This window comes from Symphalangus syndactylus, chromosome 6 (assembly GCF_028878055.3).
Source record: "Symphalangus syndactylus isolate Jambi chromosome 6, NHGRI_mSymSyn1-v2.1_pri, whole genome shotgun sequence".
NCBI lineage: Eukaryota > Metazoa > Chordata > Mammalia > Primates > Hylobatidae > Symphalangus > Symphalangus syndactylus.
Genome location: NC_072428.2, coordinates 66253690 through 66270998, shown reverse-complemented (window position 1 = coordinate 66270998; position 17309 = coordinate 66253690). Strand labels below are relative to the sequence as shown.

The 17309-nt window shown below is 37.2% G+C and overlaps 1 protein-coding gene and 1 long non-coding RNA gene across 6 annotated transcripts in view; one reads left to right on the top strand and one right to left on the bottom strand.

Annotated features, from left to right (window-relative positions):
* Nucleotides 1-17309, top strand: part of DLG2 (discs large MAGUK scaffold protein 2) — a 2194174-nt gene that overhangs the window by 171854 nt on the left and 2005011 nt on the right. The gene's annotated exons all lie outside the window — the stretch shown is intronic.
* LOC134736908 (uncharacterized) overlaps nucleotides 3101-17309 on the bottom strand; it is a 43026-nt gene continuing 28817 nt past the window's right edge. The window contains exons 2-3 of the long non-coding RNA XR_010121385.1: nucleotides 9014-9144; nucleotides 3101-3830 (exon numbers count right to left, since the gene is read on the bottom strand). This is a non-coding gene — a long non-coding RNA (uncharacterized lncRNA). The remainder of the gene's footprint in view (nucleotides 3831-9013; nucleotides 9145-17309) is intronic.

Below are 17309 nucleotides of genomic sequence, written 5' to 3'. Positions count from 1 at the left end.
TGCCCTGTGGAGAAGATTTATCCATATTCCACTGGCCACAATTTGGACATCTGGCTGCACCTAGCTCCAAAGGATCTTAGTAGTAGAATCTAACTGTGCCTAAGGAAGCAAAGGTAACAGGATTGGTGAATGTTAGCCAATTTCCACCAAAATGTGTCTAGGTTTTGAAAAGGTGTATTATCCTGAAAACAAACTGATATTAATAACACTCTTTACATACTGCCTGTTAGCCATAGAGCAATTCCACTGGGATTCACCTTTTTTCTTACTCAGCTATAGCTGCAAATGTTGTGGTCAAGGATAACTACTACCAGTGCTTGCACTCCTACTCCTGTTCATTCCATTTTAGTATGTGTTTTTCCAGTTTGTATTTTTAGATTGCTTGAATTATGTTTCATTTCTGTTGCGCTTCCAAAAGATTTTTGATTTTGGTAGCATTTTTTTAAGTTGGAGTTAAAATTTTCCACTGTAAAACACATTGAGGTAGTAGGTGAATGAAGTAAAATTATTGAACATAGAGTGAATATCATATAATAGGATATAATGTTCTTGAAAAGTTGGTTCTACATAAGATCATACTTTGCCATTGGTGAATATTTAAAAATTAGAGATTTGATACAATGGTAAAAACAAAATAGAGAAGGCTGGTGAAGAAATATGAAGAGCTGGAAGAGGTTGTACATTTGAGTTATATTTCACAAACATACTCTTGAAAAAATTAGGGCTTACTTTGTTGTTCTTGTAATGATTCACACACACCAAAGAACAGCTTGATAAAAGATGAAATAAAGAGAAATCATTACTTATGAACATATTCCTTCCAAATGTAGTAAGGCATAATTTAGCAGGCAACAAGCCTCATTTCTGATCACGAATCATTTAAGAAAAAATATTCTTTCATTTACAGAATTCTGCTTACTATTTTAATCATTTGACATTTAAATATGGTTTACATCATCAATGAGATTTTCTATGACATGGAGCAATATTTTAATTTTTTATTTCACACGTGAAGAAACAGAGGTGTAGAGAAACTGTGTAGCATGTTTAAGAGTCACACAAGTCTGGACTGGAATTCTAATTGATTGCAAATGACTTTCAAACGTAAGGTTTTCACATATCACAGAGAAATTTATCATAGAATATTAAAGTTTCAGGTGATCTTAAAGAGGTTCTGCCTTTCATAATTGAAGAAATAAGCCTCAGAGAGACTAAGCTACTTGACTATTACACAGCTAGATTACTCACTTAACACAGGGCTATGTTCTATGTTCTATGTAACAAGTACTGTGTTTTAGGTTGAAGTCACAATTACTATTTTCTAGTTATTGTGATAAATTCTGAATGAACAACAATGAATTCTTCACCCAAGGGACTAACAGTCTGTTGGAGGAGATTGACATCTTAAAGGGTATTCAGAGAATTCATGCTGTAGTAGATAAAAAAATTAGTGACAGATCTTAAGAAAAGAAATGTTCTAATCAAATGTGTATTTTATAAAGATTATGCTGACTATTATGGAGGATTTTTTTCAATTCTTTTTTTTTCACATCTTATTTTCTATAGGAATCATTTCCTGACATCATTAGTTTATTATATTTCCCCCATTGTATATTGTCATAGCACTGTACTTTGCCTAACAACTTAAGTTGTTCAAAAAGAAAACCTTTTCATCTTCCCTCCTTCTTCTTCTTTCTTCTCCTTCCTTCTTCCTTCTTCTTCCCTTCTTCTTTTTCCTTCTTCCTTCTTCTTCCTTCTTCCTTTTTTTGAGAGAAGGTCTTGTTCTTTTGCTAAGGTTGGAGTGTAGTCGCATGATGAAATCTCACTGCCTTGAACTCCTGGCCTCAAGTAACCTTCCTGCCTCAGCTTCCTGAATAGCTGGGGCTACAGATACATGCCACCATGTCTGGCTATTTTTTTTTATTTTGGTAGAGACAGGTCTTGCTATGTTGCCAAGGCTGGTATCAAACTCCTGACCTCAAGGCATCCTCCTTCTTTGGCCTTCCAAAGTGCTGAGATTACAGGCATGAGCCATTGTGCCTGACCCAAAAGAAAACTTTTAATTTCTCTTTTGCTATCCTTTTATTTCTAACTTTCTCATCCCTGGTAATGACACCACCATATACCCAGGTTTCTCATGCTAAACTCTGATTAGTCATTTTTGATTCCACTTTCTTTTCATCCCCACGTCTAATCTATCATCAAGTCTCACTGTCTCTAACTCTAAATATAACTTGACCATATTTATACTTCTTGTATATGCCACTGCTACTGCTCTAGTCCAAGCCAACATGATGTCTTGCTTAGATTGCTTTAGGAGTTGACTTACTGGCCTTCCTAATTCTACTTTTGCTCCTGGTATCCATTTTTCCCACAGCAGTCAGAAGTCTTCTTTAAAAATGTAAATTTGATCATGTCATTTCTGTGTTTTAAATCTTCCAATGGCATTCTACTACACTTAGGATAAAAATCCAAATCTTTTGACATATTCTGTAAAGATATACGTAATATATTCTCTACTGAGTTTTCTGACTTCATCTCCTGCAAGTTATTTCCTTACTCATTGTGTCTCAGCTTGTCCCTGACAGCTTTTACATTGACTTTTTCTTCTATATGGGATACTTTCCTCTGGATCTCTTCATGGCTGGTTTTCTTCTCATCATTCTGGTCTTAGCTTAAGTCAGAAAATCCTTCTTTTACCACCAAGACTACTTAGCTATCCTTACATCTTCCACTTGTGCTCTATCATATTACTATTTATTATGTTTTAAATAGCACTTGCCATTACTTGAAACTATCATATTTTTAAAATTACGTATTTATTCCTGGACAGGATCCTTGTCTGTCATTCATTTCTATATCCTCAGGGACTAGAACAGTGCCTTTATACATTGTAGATTCTGCCTAACAGTAGTTTTTAGATGAGTGAATCATAGCATTTACCACACTTTGTGCTATCAATAATTTAATTCTCTTTTTATGAAAGCTATAAATTCCCCAAGAGTGGGAACCATGGCTACCTTGCTCACCATTGTATATTCAGAGCTTAACATATAATAATAATAAATATTTGTTGACTGAATGAATAAGTGATCACTGATTGAGACTGGAGTCAGAGATTCCAGTTTGGAGAGTATTGCAGTGATCAGTTGAAAGATAATGAGGACCTTACCAAAATCTTTGGCAGAAGGGATGAAAAGGAAATGAGAGATTTAAGAAGCACATAGGAAATATACTGGAGAAGACCTATTGTAAAGGATTGGTTATGAAGAGGGAGGAGTTAACTTCCGGTTGAAAGTGTGGATGATGGTACCATTTACAAATATAAGGAGACCCATATTTAGAGTAGGGTCGGTAAGGGGGAGAAATGAGAATGGGATCAGGGGAGAAAGTGATGAGTTTAGATTTGACTCTTGAGCTGTGATGTCTGTGGGATATACAGAAGAAATCTTAATAAAATATATACTTCGGTGCTCTTGTGAGATGTTTAAGCTGGTCTTATAAATTGATAAGATATATCGGTGGTATTTGGGCCTTTAACACTGTGATAGATTTTCTTATTGTCAGACAAAATGCTTCCATTCCTTACTGGCAACTCTCCACCAGTCTGTACTTGAGGGAGGAATAAACTTCTACTTTACTGAAGTCAGTTTTGGCCATTTGACTTTCCTTGGCTAATAAACTGTGAAGTTGTGTGCCACTTCTAAGAATAAGTTTTAAGGAACATCTTGTGGTCTACCATCTTTTCCCTCTGTTACAAGACTAGCATGTTTCAGACAGGAGCTGCTCCTTCGCTGCAGAAGATGCTTGGCTAAGCTGCAGTTGTGGACCTACAAAAGATAGAACACATGAGTGAAACATAAGCCTTTGTTATAAACTATTGAGATTTTGGGATTGTATGTTGCTACAGCATACATAATCTAGTTAAAGCTCATTGATATAGAGACAGAGAATAGTCATCATGTAGTGGAGAATAGAAGAGGGTTAGGGGCATAATCCCTAGGGAATCTTAAGGGTAAGTACAGGAAAAGAAGCTTACAAAGGACACTAGGCAGATTCCTCTGGCAGGAGGAGAACTAAGAGAGAGGAAAAATACCACAATAGCAGAGAGAGAAATTATAAGCATGAAAGAGTTGTTAACAATATCAAATGATACAGAAAATGTTAATAAGTGGGTTTGAAAAGCATTCATTGAATTTTAAAACTAATTTTTGAATTACTTTTAACTTCTTTTTATTCAAACAGATTCTGACAGATGATTTTTTTTTTAAGTTTAAAGCCATTGGTGACCTTATGAGAGCAATTCCAGTTGAGTAGCTAGGAAGCTACTTAGTCACAAAGACAAGGATAGAATTCATTACTCAAATTCTGTTGCAAGTACCACTTCCTTTAGGGTTCCTATTCTGATTCTCCTCCAACTAGGTATAAACTTTCTTTCTTTTAAGCCCATTGCACCCATTATATTTTGTGCGCAGTGTTTCTCCCTGACTGCTAATCTTTTGCCAAGACTTTCATTTTATCATTCAGATTTTCAAATGGAGGAATGAAAAAGTCACATTACTAAGCCGTCAGTTTTTTTTTTTTTTATTGTACTTTAGGGTTTTAGGGTACATGTGCACAATGTGCAGGTTTGTTACATATGTATCCATGTGCCATGTTGATTTCCTGCACCCATTAACTCGTCATTTAGCATTAGGTGTATCTCCTAATGCTGTCCCTCTCCCCTCCCCCCACCCCACAACAGTCCTCGGAGCGTGATGTTCCCCTTCCTGTGTCCATGAGTTCTCATTGTTCAATTCCCACCTATGAGTGAGAACATGCGATGTTTGGTTTTTTGTCCTTGCGATAGTTTACTGAGAATGATGTTTTCCAGTTTCATCCATGTCCCTACAAAGGACACGAACTCATCATTTTTTATGGCTGCATAGTATTCCATGGTGTATATGTGCCACATTTTCTTAATCCAGTCTATCGTTGTTGGACATTTGGGTTGGTTCCAACTCTTTGCTATTGTGAATAGTGCTGCAATAAACATAGAGCCAAATCATGAGTGAACTCCCATTCACAATTGCTTCAAAGAGAATAAAATACCTAGGAATCCAACTTACAAGGGATGTGAAGGACCTCTTCAAGGAGAACTACAAACCACTGCTCAATGAAATAAAAGAGGATACAAACAAATGGAAGAACATTCCATGCTCATGGGTTGGAAGAATCAATATCGTGAAAATGGCCATACTGCCCAAGGTAATTTATAGATTCAATGCCATCCCCATCAAGCTACCAGTGACTTTCTTCACAGAATTGGAAAAAACTACTTTAAAGTTCATATGGAACCAAAAAAGAGCCCGCATCGCCAAGTCAATCCTAAGCCAAAAGAACAAAGCTGGAGGCATCACGCTACCTGACTTTAAACTATACTACAAGGCTACAGTAACCAAAACAGCATGGTACTGGTACCACAACAGAGACATAGATCAATGGAACAGAACAGAGCCCTCAGAAATGATGCCGCATAGCTACAACTATCTGATCTTTGACAAACCTGACAAAAACAAGAAATGGGGAAAGGCTTCCCTATTTAATAAATGGTGCTGGGAAAACTGGCTAGCCATATGTAGAAAGCTGCAACTGGATCCCTTCCTTACACCTTATACAAAAATTAATTCAAGATGGATTAAAGACTTATATGTTAGACCTAAAGCCGTCAGTTTTTTAAAAAAATTTAAAAGTAATTATAAATGACCATTGCACATTTAAAAAAGAAATAATAACTTTGGAGATGCAAATGTATACTGCTCAAGATATAACCAAAATTCGGAGAATTCATAGACCCTTGCTTGAAATGATAGGTGACTCTTTTAGTAGATGATGCTCTAACCTTATCTCATCATTCTGCTTGTCCATCATTTCATCTCTGAATCTCCTCCAAGTATTGAGGTTTATTCCATCTTTAAATTACCCAATCCATTCACTCTATCTCCATCTTTAAACCAATCTGACTTTTAATTTCTGACCCCATCCCTCTCCTTCACCTCATCCTTGACCCCATCACAAAGGGTTAAGACTTAGGGATGATGTTCCTGTTTTAATACAAGTTACACAGTTATCATAAAAGCTGAAAGCTTGTTTGCTTTTAGGAGGTGTCAAAATGCCCAAATATCAAAATGCTCCTGAATCAAAACAGCTGAATCAAATGGACGTGACAAGTTACCACCATGCTTCTCAGAGGAAGTCTGTTTGAGATCTTATAAATTTTGAGTTTACAGACCCAAATTATCTACTTCCTAGGGTCGCCTAGACCCCATGTTTCATGGAATTTATAACACCAGTGCATATAGGTTCCCCCAGGAATCTCCACTCTACCTGCTGTGCTTTATACTAACTTATAAAGAGCCTAGTCTTTCTTCTCCAATACACTGTTAGACAAGATGATAATATGGTTGTGTTTACATAATTTATTTCCCTCTGGAAAAAATAAGTAATCATCACTATAGCAACTTTGTCCTAGTTGAGAGACACACATTTTTAGGAATGAATTTTCAAGAACAGTCTATTACCAAAAATTGAGCACAAAGACACTTGTGAACTATTAAAGTATACTTTGGTGCAAAACTTCTGTACTCTAAACTTCACGCAGCAAGTTAAGCAGCTGTACAAAGGCATACTCTTGGGAAAACTGACAGGTGACAGTTTCTCTCATTCCTGGGAGAAATGAGAAAAATGTCTGGTTACAATATAGTGACATAATTGATGATTACGAAGGGAGCTAACATTTATATCATGTTTGGTATGTACCAAGCATCTTGAATATGTTATCACATTTAATCTTTATCATAGTTCTATAATATTTTATTCTTTTGTACAGATAAGGAAACTGAGACACAGCAATTGTTACATGATTTATCCAAGGTCATACAGCGAATACATAGAAGGGAGACAAAGCAGACATTTTAAAATTATAATGGTTAATAATTATTTTGTTGTAGGCATAAGTCTAACTTCATTATGTGTATCAACACTTTTAATCTGCACAACAGATTGATGAAGTAAATATTAGTCATATTATAATCTTATAGATAAAAGTATTAAAGCACAAAGAAGATAAGTAACCTACCTAAGCCATATAGTAAGAGATAGAGGTGGAATTCAAATCCAGACAGTCAGATTTCAGAGCCTAGGATTTTTACACATTAAAATACCTCTGTCTAGCATTTATGATCTTATTAAGCAAAAATGGCAGTAATCTATAATTTATATTCTCTTCCTTTCTAATATCCAGTCTTCCTGCTTAACTCCAGGCATTTTCCTCCTTACTGCAAGCATTTATTCATAAAATAAGGCTCTTTAATATGCAGTGTGTCTTCTTAGCCGTTACTCTATACTTTGTTACTACTTGTTGACTTTTTGTTTCACACATATATCTCTTTTAATCCCAGTAATAGCCCTGAAAACATATTGTGATCCTCGGATTAAAAGCTGAGGAAACAGGCCGGGCGTGGTGGCTCACACCTGTAATTCCAGCACTTTGGGAGGCCGAGGCGGGTGGATCATGAAGTCAGGAGATCGAGTCCATCCTGGCTAACATGGTGAAACCCCATCTCTACTAAAAATACAAAAAATTAGCCGGGTGTGGTGGTGGGTGCCTGTAGTCCCAGCTACTCAGGAGGCTGAGGCAGGAGAATGGCATGAACCCGGGAGGTGGAGGTTGCAGTGAGCAGAGATCATGCCGTTGCACTCCAGCCTGGGTGACAGAGCAAGGCTGTCCAGCCTCAAAAAAAAAAAAAAAAAAAAAGCTGAGGAAACAAAGCCTAAAAGTAATAAAGTAGCTTGCCTAAGTTCACCTGGTTAACATGTAGCAGATCCAGAACTTGAAACTAGACCGGGTCATTCATTCATTGCTGGTGGGAATGTAAAATAGCACAGCCGCCATGGGAAAAGGTTGAATACTTTCTTATAAAACAAAACATGCAATTACCGTATGGTCACACAAAATCTTATATGTGAATGTTCACAGCAGTTTATTTTTAATAGCCAAAATCTGGAACCAGCTCATTGAGTAGGTGAACAGTTAAAAAATCTGTGGTGTATTAGTACCATGGAGTACTACTCAGCAACAAAAAGGAAGAAACTATTAATTACATAAGTTGGATGACTCTTCAGGGAATTATGCTGCGTAGAAAAAGCCAAAACAAAAAGGTTACATAATATATGATTGATTCCATTTACATAACATTTTGAAATGACAAAATTTTAGAAATAGAGGACAGATTTGTGGTTATCAGAGGGTAGAGATGGAGGTGGGGATGAGATGAGGTGGGTGGGGTTATAAAAGGACAAGAGGTGTGCTTGCAATTCAGCTGTTCAGTATCTTGACTCCGATAGTAGAAACTGGAACCTACGTACATGATAAAATTGTATAGAACAAAATTCTCATATATACACATGATATACATTTACATACACATGCAAAGTTGAGGACAAGTAAAATGGGAAATATGAGTGATATCATTGTGCGGTACGAATGCCAGTATCCTGTTTGTGATATTGTACTATAGTTTTATGAAATATTTCCATTGGGTGAAACTGTAAAACGTACAAGACATCTCTGTATATTATAGGTTGGTGCAAAAGTAATTGCGGTTTTTGCTATTAAAAGTAATGGAGATATATATATTTATAATTGCATGTGAGTCTATAATTATCTCAACAAAAATTTTAATTTTAAAGTATATCAGGGCATGAATATTCCTGTAGAAAATAAAGACAAGAAAAACAACAGTTAATTTAAAAAAATTGTGTGACAGCAAGTATTTTATATAGTTTGGATATTTTTTCCCTCCAAATCTCATGTTGAAATTTGATCCCCAATGTTGCAGGTGGAGCCTATTGGGAGGTGTTTGGGTCATGGGGGCAGATGTCTTATGACCAGTTTGATGCCATCCTTAGGGTAATGAGTGAGTTCTTGCTCTATAGTTCCCACCAGATCTCTGTGTTAAAAAGAGTCTAGTACCTCCTTCCCATCCTTCTCTTCCTTCTTCTCTCAGTATGTAGTGCCTCATCCCCCTTGGCCTTCCACCATGAGTAGAAGCTCTCTGAAGCCCTCATCAGAAGCAGATGCTGGTGCCATGCTACTTGTACAGCCTGCAGAACCAAGAGTCAAATAAACCTTTATTCTTTATAAATTACTCAGCATCAGGTATTCCTTTATAGCAACACAAATAGACTAAGACAGTATTGTTCTCTATGTGTTTATGTATTTTTAGAAGATAATGTGGGTGAGTACATCCAAAATTTTCATGAAAGTTATCTACAGATGAAGGATTCACTTTATTTTACTTTATTTTTTCTTTACTTTTAATTATACATATCTTCTATGTTTCCTAAATTAACTTATATTCGTTTCATTATAAAGAAAAAATTAAAAATTTTGGCACTAGTTAAAAAACAAATGATTTATTTCACTCACTCTAAAATTTGTGCTGTTAAGCCTTATGTAAAAAAATTAATAACTCAATAATTGAATAGAGTTTGTAAAATATAGACTTTTTTTTGAGTAGTGTATATTTGTGTCCCCTACTAGGTCACTGAGGACAAGAGCATTATCTTGTCTCTCTCTTATTCCTAATACTTAGCAAAGACCCTGGGTACATAGTAGGTGCTTAATGAATAACTGATTTTACAGACTGATGTTGCCACATTAGCACAAATAAATTAATTTCCCATTTATATGCCTTTTTGGCAGTCAATGTATGAAACATCCCATGTTACCCTTCTTAGAAAATATATATCATTGTTTCTTCTCTTTTTTTTTTATTTTTATTTTTTACTTTAAGTTCCAGGATACATGAGCAGAACATGCAGGTTTGTCACATAGGTGTACATGTGGCATGGTGGTTTGCTGCACCTATCAACCCGTCACCTAGGTTTTAAGCCCCACATGCATTGGCTATTTGTCCTGATGCTCTCCCTCCCCTTGCATCCCTCCCCCAGCAGTTCCTGGTGTATGTTATTCCCCTTCCTGTGTCCATGTGTTCTCAGTATTCAACTCTCACTTATGAGTGAGAACACACTGTGTTTGGCTTTCTGTTCCTGTGTTGGTTTGCTGAGAATGATGTCTTCCAGCTTCATCCATGTCCCCGCAAAGGACATGATTTCATTCCTTTTTATGGCTGCATAATATTCCGTGATATATATGTATCACATTTTCTTTATCCAGTCTATCATTGATGGGCATTTGGGTTGGTTCCATGTCTTTGCTATTGTGAATGGTGCTGCAACAAAAATATGTGCATGTATTTTATAGTAGAATAATTTATATTTCTTTGGGTATATACCCAGTAATGGGATTGCTAGGTCAAATGGTATTTCTGGTTCTAGATCCTTGAGGAATCACCACACTGTCTTCTACAATGGTTGGACTAATTTATATTCCTACCAACAGTGTAAAAGCATTCCTATTTCTCCACAGCCTCACCATTATCTGTTGTTTCCTTTTAAATAATTGCCATTCTGACTGGTATGAGATAGTATCTCACTGTGGTTTGGATTTGCATTTCTCTAATGATCAATGATGCTGTGTTTTTTTCATGTTTGTTGGCTGCATTGATTTCTTCTTTTGAGAAGCATCTGTTCATATCTTTTGCCCCCTTTTGAATGGAGTTGTTTGTTTTTTTCTTGTAATTTTGTTTAAGTTCCTTGTACATTCTGGATACTAGACCTTTGTCAGATGGGTAGATTGCAAAAATTTTCTCCCATTCTGTAGGATGGCTGTTTGCTCTGTGATAGTTTCTTTTGCTGTGCAGAAGCTCTTTAGTGTAATTAGGACTCATTTGTCAATTTTGACTGTTGTTGCAGTTGTTTTTGGTGATTTCATAATAAAATCTTTGCCCATGCCTATGTCCTGAATGGTATTGCCTAGGTTTTATTCTAGGGTGTTTATGGTTTTGGGTTTCAGATTTAAGTCTTTAATGCATCTTGAGTTAATTTTTGTATAAGATGTAAGGAAGGGGTCCAGTTTCAGTGCCCTGTGTATGGCCAACCAGTTTTCCCAGCACCATTTATTAAATAGAGAATCCTTTACTCATTGCTTGTTTTTTTTAGTTTTGTTGAAGATCAGTTGGTTGTAAATGTGTGGTGTTATTTCTGAGGACTCTATTCTGTTCCGTTGGTCTATATGTCTGTTTTGGTACTAGTACCATACTGTTTTGGTTAATGTATCCTTGTAGCATAGTTTGAAGTCAGGTAGCATGATGCCTCCAGCTTTGTTCTTTTTGCTTAGGATTGTCTTGGCCATGAGGGCTCTTTTTTGGTTCCATGTGAATTTTAAAGTGGTTTTTTCTAATTCTATGAAGAATGTCAATGGTAGTTTGATGGGAATAGCATTGAATCTTTAAATTACTTTGGGTAGTATGGCCATTTTCACAATATTAACTCTTCCTATCCATGAGCATGGAATGTTTTTCCATTTGTTTGTGTCCTCTCTTATTTCCTTGAGCAGTGGTTTGTAGTTTTCCTTGAAGAGGTTCTTCACCCCCTTGTTAGCTGTATTGATGGGTATTTTATTCTCTTTGTGGCAATTGTGAATGGGAGTTCATTCATGATTTGGCTCTCTGCTTGTCTATTGTTGGTGTATAAGAATGCTTGTGATTTTTGCACATTAATTTTGTATCCTGAGACTTTGCTGAAGTTGCTTATCAGCTTAAGGAGATTTGGGGCTGAGACGATGGGGTTTTCTAAATATAGGAATATGTCATCTGCAAACAGCGACAATTTGACTTCCCTCTCTTCCCATTTGAGTACCGTTTATTTATTTCTCTTGCCTGATAGCCAGAACTTCCAACACTATGTTGAATAGGAGTGGTAAGAAAGGGCATCCTTGTCTTCTGCCAAGTTTTCAAAGGGAATGCTTCCAGCTTTTGCCCATTCAGTATGATATTGTCTGTGGGTTTGTCATAAATAGCTCTTATTATTTTGAGATATGTTCCATTAATACCTAGTTTACTGAAGTTTTTAACATGAAGGGATGTTGAATTTTATTAAAGACCTTTCCTGCATCTATAGAGATAATCATGTGGCTTTTGTCATTGGTTCTGTTTATGTGATGGATTACATTTATTGATTTGCATATGTTGAACCAGCCTTGCATCCCAGGGACTTGATTGTGGTGGATAAGCTTTGTGATGTGCTGCTGGATTCGTTTTGCCAGTATTTTATAGAGGATTTTCACATCAATGTTCATCAGGGATATTGGCCTGAAGCTTTCTATTTTTGTTGTGTCTCTGCCAGTTTTTGGTGTCAGGATGATGCTGGCCTCATAAAATGAGTTAGGGAGGAGTCCTTCATTTTCAATTGTTTGGAATAGTCTGAGGGAATGGTACCAACTCCTGTTTGTATTTCTGGTAGAATTTGGCTGGGAATCTATCTGGTCATGGGCTTTTTTTGGTTGGTAGGCTATTTATTACTGCCTTGATTTCAGAACTTGTTATTTGTCTTTTCAGGGATTTGACTTCTTCCTGGTTTAGTCTTGGGAGGGTGTATGTGTCCAGGAATTTATCCATTACTTGTAGACTTTCTAGTTTATTTCCATAGAGGTGTTTATAGTATTCTCTGATGGTAGTTCGTATTTCTGTGAGGTCAGTGGTGATGTCCCATTTATCATTTTTTATTTTGTCTATTTTATTCTTCTCTCTGTTCTTCTTTATTAGTCTGTTAGTGGTCTATCTATTTTTTCAATTTTTTCAAAAAAACATCCCCTGGATTCATTGATTTTTTGAAGGGTTTTTCGTGTCTCTTTCTCCTTCAGTTCCCTTCTGATCTTAGTTATTTCTCATCTTCTGCTAGCTTTTGAATTTGTTTGCTCTTGCTTCTCTAGTTCTTTTAATTGTGATGTTAGGGTGTCGATTTGAGATCTTTCTAGCTTTCTGATGTGGGCATTTAGTGCTATGAATTTCCCTCTTAACACAGCTTTAGCTGTGTTCCAGAGATTCTGGTATGTTTTCTTTTTGTTTTCATTGGTTTCAAACAACTTCTTGACTTTTCCCTTAATTTCATTATTTACCCAGGAGTCATTCAGGAGCAGGTTATTCAATTTCCATGTAGTTGTGTGGTTTTCAGTGAGTTAGAACTCTTAATCCTGAGTTCTAATTTGATTGCACTGTGGTCTGAGAGACTGTTTGTTATGATTTCAGTTATTTTGCATTTGCTGAGGAGTGTTTCACCTCTAATTATGTGGTCAATTTTAGAGTAAATGCCGTGTGGCACCAAGAGGACTGTATATTCTGTAGTTTTGGGGTGGAGATTTCTGTAGCAATTTATTAGGTCCACTTGATCCAGAGTGAGTTCAAGTCCTGAACATCCTTGTTAATTTTCTGTCTTGCTGATTTGTCTAATATTGATAGCTGGGTGTTAAAGTCTCCCAATATTCTTGTGTGGAAGTCTAAGTCTCTTTGTAGGTCTGTAAGAACTTGTTTTATGAATCTGGGTGCTCCTGTATTGGGTGCATATACATTTAGGATAGTTAATGCTTCTTGTCAAATTGATCCCTTTACCATTATGTAATGCCCTTGTTTGTCTTTTTTCATTTTTGTTGGTTTAAAGCCTGTTTTGTCAGAGACTAGGACAAAACTAGTCTCTGCTTTTTTCTGCTTTCCATTTGCTTGGTAAATTTTCATCCATCCCTTTATTTTGAGCCTATGTGTGTCTTTGAACATGAAATGGGTCTCTTGAATGCAGAACACTGGTGGGTCTTGACTCTATCCAATTTGCCAGTCTGTGTCTTTTAACTGGGGCATTTAGCCCATCTACATATAAGTTTAATGTTGTTATATGTGAATTTGATTCCATTATCCTGATGCTAGCTGCTTATTTTGTACACTAGTTGATGCCATTTCTTCATAGTGTCATTGGTTTTTATATTTTTGTGTGTTCTGCAGTGGCTGGTATTGATTTTTCCTTTCCATATTTGATGCTTCCTTCAGGAGCTTTACAAGGCAGGCCTAGTGGTGATGAATTCTCTCAGCATTTGCTCTATGATAAGGATTTTATTTCTCCTTTGCTGATGAAGCTTAGTTTGGCCAGATATGAAATTCTGGGTTGAAAATTCTTTCCTTTAAGAATGTTGAATATTGGCCTACACTTTCTTCTCACTTACAGGGTTTCTGCTGAGAGATCTTCTGTTAGTCTGATGGGCTTTCCTTGGTAGGTGATGTAGCCTTTCTCTCTGGCTGCCCTTAACATTTTTTCCTTCATTTTGAGCTTGGGGAATCTGATGATTATGTGTCTTGGGGTTGTTCTTCTCATGAAGTATCTTAGTCAGTTTCTCTGTATTTCCTGAATTTGAATGTTGTCTTTTCTTGCTAGGCTGGGGAAGTTCTCCTGGATAATATCCCGAGGTGTGTTTTCCAATTTGGTTCTTTTCTCCTCTCTCTCAGGTACTCTAATCAGCTGTAGGTGTGGTCTGTTTACATAGTTCCATCTTTCTCGGAGGTTTGGTTTGTTCATTTTCATTCTTTTTTCTCTAGTCTTGTCTGCCTCCGTTATTTCAGCAAGATAGTCTTCCATCTCTAATACTCTTTTCTGCTTGACCAATTTGGCTACTGATACTTGTGTATTTTTCTTGAAGTTCTTGTTCTGTGTTTTTCAGTTTCATCAGGTCATTTATATTCCTCTCTAAACTGGTTATTCTAGTTAGTAGCTCCTGTAACCATTTATCAAGGTTCTTAGCTTCTTTGCCAAGAACATTGCATTGGGTTAGAACATGCTTTACCTCAGCAAAGTTTGTTATTACCCAGGTTCTGAAGCCTACTTCTGTCAGTTCATCAATCTCATCCTCTGTCCAGTTCTGCACCCTTGCTGGAGAGGTGTTGTAATCATTTGGAGGAGAAGCGGCATTCTGAGCTTTTGGGTTTTCAGTGTTTCTTCATTGATTCTTTCTCATCTTCATGAATTTGTCTAGTTTCGATCTTTGAGGCTGCTGATCCTTGCATGAAGTTTTTTGGGGGACTTTTATCATTGATGCTATTGTTGTTGCTTTCTGTTTGTTTGTTTTTCTTTCAGCAGTCAGGTTCCTCTTCGGTAGGGCTGCTGTGTTTTGCTGGGAGTTCACTCCAGGCCCTATTCACTTATTTTGCTCCTGTGCCTGGAGATGTCACTTGATGGGGCTGGAGAACAGCAAAGATGGATGCCTGCTCCTTCCTCTGGGTTCCTGACTTCACAGGGCACCGACCTGATGCCAGTAGGAACACTGCTGTATAGGGTGTCTGGCAACCCCTGGTGGGGGCTCTCACCTAGTTGGATGGCATAGGAAGCAGGACCTGTTTAATGAAGCACTTTGGCTGTCCCTTGGTGGAGGGTGTGTGCTGTGCTGGGGGGACCCCACTCATCTGGGCTGTCCAGATTCCTTAGAGCTAGCAGGAGGAAAGACTATGTCTGCTGGTTCTTGGAGACTGTGGCCACCCCTCCCGCTAGGAGCTCAGCCTCTGGGAAATCAGAGTTCGGTCCCTGAGCTCCTGGCTGGAGTTGTTGGCCCTGAAGCTGCAGTGTTGGCTGCCACCCCTCCCCCAAGGAGCTCAACTGGCTTAGCCAGCAGGCAGCAGCTGCAGTGGTAATGGCTGCCTCCCCTGGGAACTCGCCAGGCTTAGGCAGATTCTAGCCATGTGGCTGTTGAGAATCTGCAGGGCTCCGTGGTTGGGAGCCAAGGTCCTGGTAGTCTGTGCTCACGAGTGGGATCTTCTGATCCATGGGTTGCACAGTTCAGTGGAAAAAGCATGGTTGCCTAGGCTGGGTAGCATGCTCACTCACCAGTTCCCTTGGCTGGGGGTGGGGGCTCCCCTGTCCCATGTGGCTCTCAGGTGGTCCACTGCACCACACTGGTCTTCCTTCCTCTCTGTGGGTCACCCTAGCTGTCATTAGTCAGTCCTAATGACAGAACATGGATACCTCAGTTGCTGGTGCAGGATTCACATGCTGTTTTGGATATTTTTGGTGGGAGCATTGGATCCCTCTGCTTCTAGTTGGCCATCTTGGCCCCACTTTCATTGTTTCTTCTTTATAACGAGTACTGAAGAGCATATATATATATATATATAAGATATATATATATATATATATAAGATATATATATATATATATATATAAGATATATATATATATCTTATACTTAGCAACAGTTTTGAACATGTGGAAAATCAATGACAGTTTGTTAAAGAAGAGAGCGTGGTGGACAGAAATTCTCTGAATAATAATAAAAAAAACTACCTTAAGATCCAGTTTAAATGTTACCTTCCACATCTACCAAATAAAATCTTCCTAATTACCCTAGGTGTAATTAATTCTTCCTCCAATGTTAGTCTCATAACACATCACACAAAACTTGTAGTATAGTATTTATCCCAATGGATAATACTATTTATAAATTTTTCACTTCTTTTTAGAATGTGAGTGCTAAGAACCATGTCTTATTCGTTGTCCCTCTAGTGTCTATCCCAGTGCATACAGTAATGCACAAAAATATAAATGAAGGAATTAATGGCTATATATATCTGTACTACATAAATCACAGTGTGCCACTTTGAGTAAGACAACTTTTGTTAATTTAGTGCTGACTAAATGGTTCTTTCATTCAGTAAGGAAAGAATACTGTATGCATAAGAAGCTAAGAGAAGCAATCACATAATAAGTGGGCTTTGAATATTTAAGCCAGTAGAATTGGGTTTTTATACATGTTTGATGTGTAGAAATAAAAAAAAGTAAAAACTTAAGGCAAATTATTTGAAACCCCAATTCATTTTTTTACACTGTTTTTCTGTTTATTTGTTTTCAAGACAGAGTCTCGCTCTGTCACTCATGCTGAAATACAGTGGTGTAATCTTGGCTTAGTGCAAATTCTGCCTCCCAGATTCAAGTGATTCTTGTGCCTCAGCTGTATTTTTTTTTTTTTGACTGACTAGCTTTTCCATTAGAAAAAAACTCAAGAATGATTTTCAGAATGTTTTCCTGATTGAATGTTGTGCTTTACAGTTCAGTCCCCCTTAAAAACTAGCTTCAGTTACATGTGTGAAAGTTGCCCAGAAAACAGCATTCAATTACAAACATAAACTCTGTCCTGTTTGCAGTCAAACCCACTGAAATGAGGTCAAATCTGAGTTACCAAGCAAATATTTTGGGAGCTCTATCGAATACTCAGAATTGTTACGCTTTTACTTCTCACATTTTAGCTCATATCATTAATATCTCCATTTTGTTAAAGTTTTAAAAATTGGATTTTTAATGGATTCAGAATATTATGTTCAATAGACATGTAATGATTT